We start from the raw sequence: 6,943 nt of genomic DNA, 5'->3' as shown, positions 1-6,943 counted from the left end.
GCCTCGGCCTCCCAAAGTGCTGGGATTACAGGTGTGAGCCACTGTGCCCGGCCTCCACTGGATTTCTTCACCTCACTCTCTTGAACTTTATATCCGCATGTTCCAATTTGATTTTTTTCCCTTTTATTTTTTGACCTAATGATTATTTGACATTATCATTAATAATGAATTATTTGGCCAGGCACAGTGGCTCATGCCTGTAATTCCAGCACTTTGGGAGGTTGAGGCAAGTGGATCACCTGAGGTCAGGAATTCGAGACCAGCCTGGCCAACATGGTGGAACCCTGTCCCTATTAAAAATACAAAAACTAGCCAGGCGTGATGGTGGGCGCCTGTAATCCCAGCTACTCGGAAGGCTGAGGAAAGAGAATCGCTTGAACCCAGGAGGCAGAGGTTGCAATGAGCCAGGATTGCGCCAGTGCACTCCAGCCTGGGCGACAGAGCGAAACTCCATCTCAAAAAATAAATTTAAAAAAATATAATTAATTCCTTTATTTTGTGAAGAAGAAAGCATGGCTCTAAAAAGTCCTGTTATTTCCTTCAGATATTTTTAGCCCAAAGCGTTCTAGGCCTCGTGAATGGTGTTGACCATGATAAATAAATAGCACTATAATAGGTCACAGGTCATTAATTTCTCCGAAAAGAGTTAAATATGAGATATAAGTTGGAAATGATATATTTAAGGATTAGAGTCCACTTTTTAAAAGGTTTTTACTGATAACTTACAATTAATGACATTGTATACATTCGAATTTAAATCAGGTTTAAAAAGTATGCTAAACGTTTTGGGGTTAGCATTATTATCAAAGAAAATCATAGACTGTCCAGGTCAGAGAGGACAAGGCTCCTCTGGCTCAGGCTAAAGTCAGATAAGTTGTGCCACAGTTGAGTAGGACCATTTCATAGACAGTGGTGAACTGAGGCAGTGACTCTGTTGACTGGGAATGGCTCATAGCCAACTCTAAGCTGAGGTACTGATGCTGGCATGAGCCACACTGCAAGGCACTGCTGCCGGCTTCCTGCTTCAGCAGTGCCAAGGGAAAGGAGCTGGGGACTTAGAACTAATCCCAAGACACCGCCGCGGGGCCACAGCCACACTACAGGTCCCCTCTCAGGTGGCCACCACCGCCAGGACCCAGAGCCACCTTCCAGACTTGCCACTACTCTGCTCTGGATGATGTGACTTGGAAGAACTTTGCCACCCCCTTGAGGAGAGGAGACGTGCTGACACACTGATGACACCACAGAATTGAAGTGGCACAATCTTCTTTCCGGACATCAGTAACCCAGGTGGGAAGGACTGGGAACACCTGGGTGCAATGGGTTCACTTCACGCTGGGGAAATGTGAATTGGTTGTTGCTGGAATTGCACAAACTAGCTCCGGCAAAAATCCCTTCCTACTTTGGCAAACATGCTGGCAGACAGTGACAACTAGATGCAGAGATGCGTGTTTGGGTTAGCTTTCATCATTCCAGAGCCATCCACCGCCTTCGTCAACCTCCTGCCCAACATATCTGTGGTGTGTGTGCACGAATGTGCACTCGTGTGTGCGTGTGAGAGTGTGTGTAAAGTGCAAGTGGAGGTGGCATGAAGGGACACAGGCTGTAGTGTCAGCTGAGGGTGTGTTTCACTCCGGCTCTAGGACCCCTGAGCATCTCAGTATAGAGCCCTGGGCCAGAGGAATATCTCCTATACTGCACTCCTAATACTTTAGAACGCCGACGTTTGCCAGCTCTCCTCCTATCTCAGATATCATGCATATTATTGTCTACCTCTGCTGGCCCGTCCTCCAAAATACATCACAAACTTCTCAAAGGCAGGAAGGGCCCCTTCTGTTCGTCTCTGGTTCACACCCAGGGCATAACAGTACTTTGCACATAGGAGGCGCATATTCATTGACTGAAACTAGGACTTTAGATGAGAAGTGATACTGATTTTAAATCTCTCAATCGTCATTTCATAGGATGATTTAAAGACACCATTTCAATATTTTGTTTAGTTCTCAGACTCTAGGACGTGCTCTCTTGATTCCGTAAAATTATGTGTTTTACTGTGTGTCCACAACACCGCCTCGTACGCTTGTTCTACGTTCACTGACAGTTGTTAAAACACATCAGCACCGGCAGAACTTGGCCCGCTCCTCTCCACACTTAGCTGAACCGTTACCCATGGAACCAGCCCAAACAGAAAGCTACAAAGAGGCTAATTGAAATCAGAATGCTGGGTCACTTCTCACTCAAGCAAAACAGATGGCCCTCCTTGCCACACTTCTGTCAAACTTGAGGGGGAATGATAAAAAGCATTTTCAACTCCCACACACGCTGACTGGGCTCCTTAAAGGAATTATACATAGCTATTGAAATGTGGGGTGAGGGGTTCTTTCAAAAATCAAAGCTTGCTTTCCTTTCTTTTGAAGATTTAAGGAAAAGCATTTTAATGGGGATATTCAGTGGCTAAGGCTTCAGCTTAGATTCTGAATATTTTATTTATATTTATTTTAATTCAATTTTTCCTTTGGAATAGGTAAAATGCAAAATGCGCAAAATAATAAAGAAAAAACTAAGACTCCAGTCATGTCCCAATCACCGAGGACTCTCCCCTGAAGACAGCTACTGTTAACCGTCTCCTAGGTATCTTTCCAGAAATTGAACCTTCTTTTTTTTTTTTTTTGAGACGGAGTTTTACTCTTGTTGCCCAGGCTGGAGTGCAGTGGCGTGATCTCAGCTCACCACAACCTCCGCCTCCCGGGTTCAAGCAATTCTCCTGCCTCATCCTCCCAAGTAGCTGGGATTACAGGCATGCACCACCACGCCTGGCTAATTTTGTATTTTTAGTAGAGATATGATTTCTCCATGTTGGTCAGGCTGGTCTCAAACTGCCGACCTCAGGTGATCCGCCTGGCTCGGCCTCCCACCAAGTGCTAGGATTACAGGCATGAGCCACTGTGCCCAGCCGAACCTTCATTTTTAACTTAGGTCCTTGAAACCCTCTTATTTGGATTCCTATTTAATGACAGTATTAATGATATTTAGTTTCAAAACTAGTGTGTGGGCTTGTTTTTTGTTGTTTTTTGAGACATGGTCTCACTCTGTCACCCAGGCTGGAGTGCAGTGGTGCCATCACAGCTCACGGCAGCTTCAACCTCCCAGGAACAAGTGATCCTCCTGCCTCAGCCTCCTGAGTAGCTGGGACTATGGGCCTGCACCACCACACCTGGCTAATTTTTTGAATTTTTTGTAGAGATGGGATCTCCCTGTGTTGTCCAGGCTAGTCTTGAACTCCTGGACTCAAGCAATCTGCCCACCTCAGCCTCCCAAGTAGCTGGGACTACAGGCCTGTACCACCACACTTGGCCTTTTTTTTTTTTTAAGTTTTTATAAAGACTGAGTCTCACTATGTTGCCCAGGCTGGTTTTGAAATCCTGGCCTCAGGTGATCCTCCTGCCTCGGCCTCCCAAAGTGCTGGGATTACAGGTGTGAGCCACCGTGCCCAGCTGGTTAGTGGGTTTTTTAGAGGCAGCTGTGGATATTGTGTTCTTCCCATGTAAAGGATGTTCAGCACATTAATACAAAGCATTGCTGACAGTGTTACTACATGATGCCTCTGTGATACTTAATAAATATGTACAGCAGCATAAGCCACCTCTTAGGACCTGTTGGGGGAAAGAAATGAGTGTCTACAGAAATGTGAAGAGGAAACCACTGCTCCATATGTCAACCACCCAGTTAGTACATCATGACAGCGTCTCCAATAAACACATTGTCAGAACCCAACTAATCAATGCATCATCTAATTTCGCCCGTTGCTGCCCAGAAATGTGGCGCCTTATTAATGATCTCTGAAAAGCAATGTAAAAATAACCCAGGGCCGGAGGCAGTGGCTCACGCCTGTGATCCCAGCACTTTGGGAGGCTGAGCCGGGCGGATCGCCTGTCAGGAGTTTGAGACCAGCCTGACCAACAGGGAGAAACCCCGTCTCTACTAAAAATACAAAATTAGTGAGGCGTGGTGGTGCATGCCTGTAATCCCAACTACTCAGGAGGCTGAGGCAGGAGAATTGCTTGAACCCGGGAGGCGGAGGTTGCAGTGAGCTGAGACCACGCCACTGCACTCCAGCCTGGGCAACAAGAGCGAAACTCTGTTTGAAAAAAAAAAAAAGGCAACCCGCTGTCTGACTGTGATGTACAGGTGCCTGTATGGACACGGGCCTTCCGGTTTTCTCCCAAGAGGGACGCTGTCCCGGAGCTTCCTCCCCCAGCCCCCGGTCTCATCTGAAAAACTGCATTTCGGGAGAAGTCACCCTGAGGTTTAGTTCCACCCCAGCGTGAATTTTTTTTTCTTTTCAAACTCTATCATAATCAGGGCAGTTTTTTAAACCATGTGAGTAACAGTGGAACGAGAAGCTTCTTTTTATATTAAAAACAAAAAAATCAGAGAATGGGTGTGGACAGGTGGGGAGGACAGGTCCTTCTCAGCACTCTCGAGGTAGCTGCCTGGAGGGGGCGCTGTCCTCCACTCACCAGGAAGCAGGGCGATGGCTCCCTTGCTGGGTCTGGGGCAGCCAGCCTGGGCTGGTTTGAAGGCAACGCCCTTTCATTGGGTTCGGGTTAGGGATAGGGTTAGGAATCTCCCCAACCTGTGCTCAGGTGGGGCGGGGCCGGGCGCATCCACGCCTCAGGCATGGGCATGGGCATCCCATGCAGGCTCCAGGTTCCAGCAATGCCCCTACAACATCCTCCTGTGTCCCCAGGATGGCCCCGGGAGGCAAAGGCGCCTCCTCATGCTGGCTCAAGGGCGGCATTGGTGGAGGCTGCTCTGGGGAGAGGCCAACCCAGCACCCCAGCACCCAGGGGTTGCCTCGCCCTGTTTTCCTGGGCAAGCATGGTCCAGGTTATTACCTCACATAGAAACGGAAGGAGATGCAGCCTATTTTCAAAGCTCTGAAGAATCTGTGCAATCTGCTTTTATCCTTTCTTACGTTACATTCAGATATTTCATCTTTAGGTTGCTATAGTGACATGTGAATAAATATATGTGAAATTCTGTGGGCAAGCAACAAGCGGTGGAAAGGGAATTGGGTAGAGATGTCACTTACAATAAGCCTGGACTACCTGTGACCCTCATCATGTTCTAGTCACACAGACATAATGCTTTGGCATTGGCAATATTTACGTTGATTTTACCAGATTTGCTATAATATTTAGATTTTCTATACATTATAAAGAGTAACATATTTTTCTTTATTTTCCCCAGTCATAATGGGACCATATGGGCAGGACAGAAATTGTCAGAGGGTGTGACTCACTGGCAGAGGGGAGGGTATCTCCCCCTAATCTTGCTCTCAGGCAGCTCAGCAGGAGTAGTTCATTTTGAGGGTGCAAGTTGCTGATTGGGGGTTGAGGGGGAGCCTAAATCCCTTCCAACCAGAGGAAAGGACGGTTTTACTGTGGAAACCAGTTTGGAGGTTGACCTCATAGACTGGGAGCTGCTGGTTGAGAAGCCCAGGTCCACGGGTTTGCTGCTGAACATTTGAAAACACCAAACACAGGAGAGGATGCGGCAGTTGAAGGGTGACCTAAGACGAAGTATGGGGAGGCCCCGGGAGGTCTCCTTTCTGAAGCCATCTCCCTGCCTCCCTGCCATTGTGCCTCTTGCTCTAGGAAAAAGCCAAGTGGCCTCTTTTTTTTTTTCTCCCAGTGTCTCGCTCTGTTTTAACAGCCCAGGCTGGAGTGGAGTGGCGTGATCTCTGCTCACGGCAACCGCAGCCTCCTGGGTTCAAGCGATTCTCCTGCCTCAGCTGCCTGAGTAGCTGGGGTGACAGGCACCCGTCACAACGCCCAGCTAATTTTTTTTGTATTTTTAGTGGAGACTGGGTTTCATCATCTTGGCCAGGCTGTTCTTGAACTCCTGACCTCAGGTGATCCGCCTGCCTCGGCCTCCCAAAGTGCTGGGATTACCGGTGTGAGCCACCGCGCCCAGCTGGAAAAGCCAGGTGGCCTCTTGATTGAAGTGGGCAGAGCCCTCAGTTCCTATGACTTGTTTTCTGGTCTGCACTGGGTGGAGCAGGAAGCCAACAGTACCATTGTCTGTGAATGCCCCAGAAGCCCCTAAGGGCAAAGGTTCCCAGTGGATGGGGTGCCATGGGGGACATTCCAGAACTCTCTATGGGCAGTTTGAGACCAGCCTGGGCAATATAGCAACTGTCCTGCTGGCGCACAAACCCTCCTGCCTCCAAACACAATTTGATGGGCCCCTTGGCAAAGGCAGTTTTTAGAACCTACCAGGGGACTGGGGCGCAAGGAGAGCCTGAGCCAGGCCACGCCTCCTGGGGGAACATGGCTGAAGCAAGACCTACAGACATCTCCCTGAGGTGGGAGCCCGCGTTCAGAAGCGGCAGATCCAAGTCTCTGTGTGGCTGAGGAGAGGACATCCTGCTGGCAGCATGGTGCTCACCTGTGGGCCCACTGGCAGCATGACTTTGTAATTTCTTGGGCTTTCTGGAAGGTTTTGAGGTGTTGCTCCTGGGCTCAGGTGACCAGTTATTCTCCTAGGGAAGGATGGCCCAGCTTGTTGTTCAGTTCACATAGAAACGTAGGGTGGTCTAGGGAGTCAATGCAACTTCCCCACTTTCTCCCTGCCCTATCTTTCTTCCCTTCCCATTCCCCAGAGAAAGAGCCAGCCGCAGAAGGACCCAGAACTCCACAATTGTTACATAATCAAAGCACGTTACTCCAAAGGAGACCAGAACCCAGCTCTCCTCCCTACCATCCCAACCCCAGCAAGTCATTTCTTTTTTTTTTTTTTTTGGGACGGGGTCTCGCCCTGTTGCCCAGGCTGGAGTGCAGTGGCGTGATCTCAGCTCACCACAACCTCCGCCTCCCGGGTTCAAGCAATTCTCCTGCCTCAGCCTCCCAAGTAGCTGGGATTACAGGCATGCACCACC

At 48.9% G+C, this 6,943-nt stretch overlaps 1 pseudogene; it reads left to right on the top strand.

Annotated features, from left to right (window-relative positions):
* The first annotated feature begins 4,437 nt into the window (after positions 1-4,437).
* Positions 4,438-6,943, top strand: part of LOC105549331 — a 24,445-nt pseudogene continuing 21,939 nt past the window's right edge.

The sequence above is a fragment of the Mandrillus leucophaeus genome, unplaced genomic scaffold (genome assembly GCF_000951045.1).
Source record: "Mandrillus leucophaeus isolate KB7577 unplaced genomic scaffold, Mleu.le_1.0 Scaffold434, whole genome shotgun sequence".
In the NCBI taxonomy this organism is placed as follows: domain Eukaryota; kingdom Metazoa; phylum Chordata; class Mammalia; order Primates; family Cercopithecidae; genus Mandrillus; species Mandrillus leucophaeus.
This window is presented reverse-complemented; position numbering and strand designations above follow the sequence as displayed.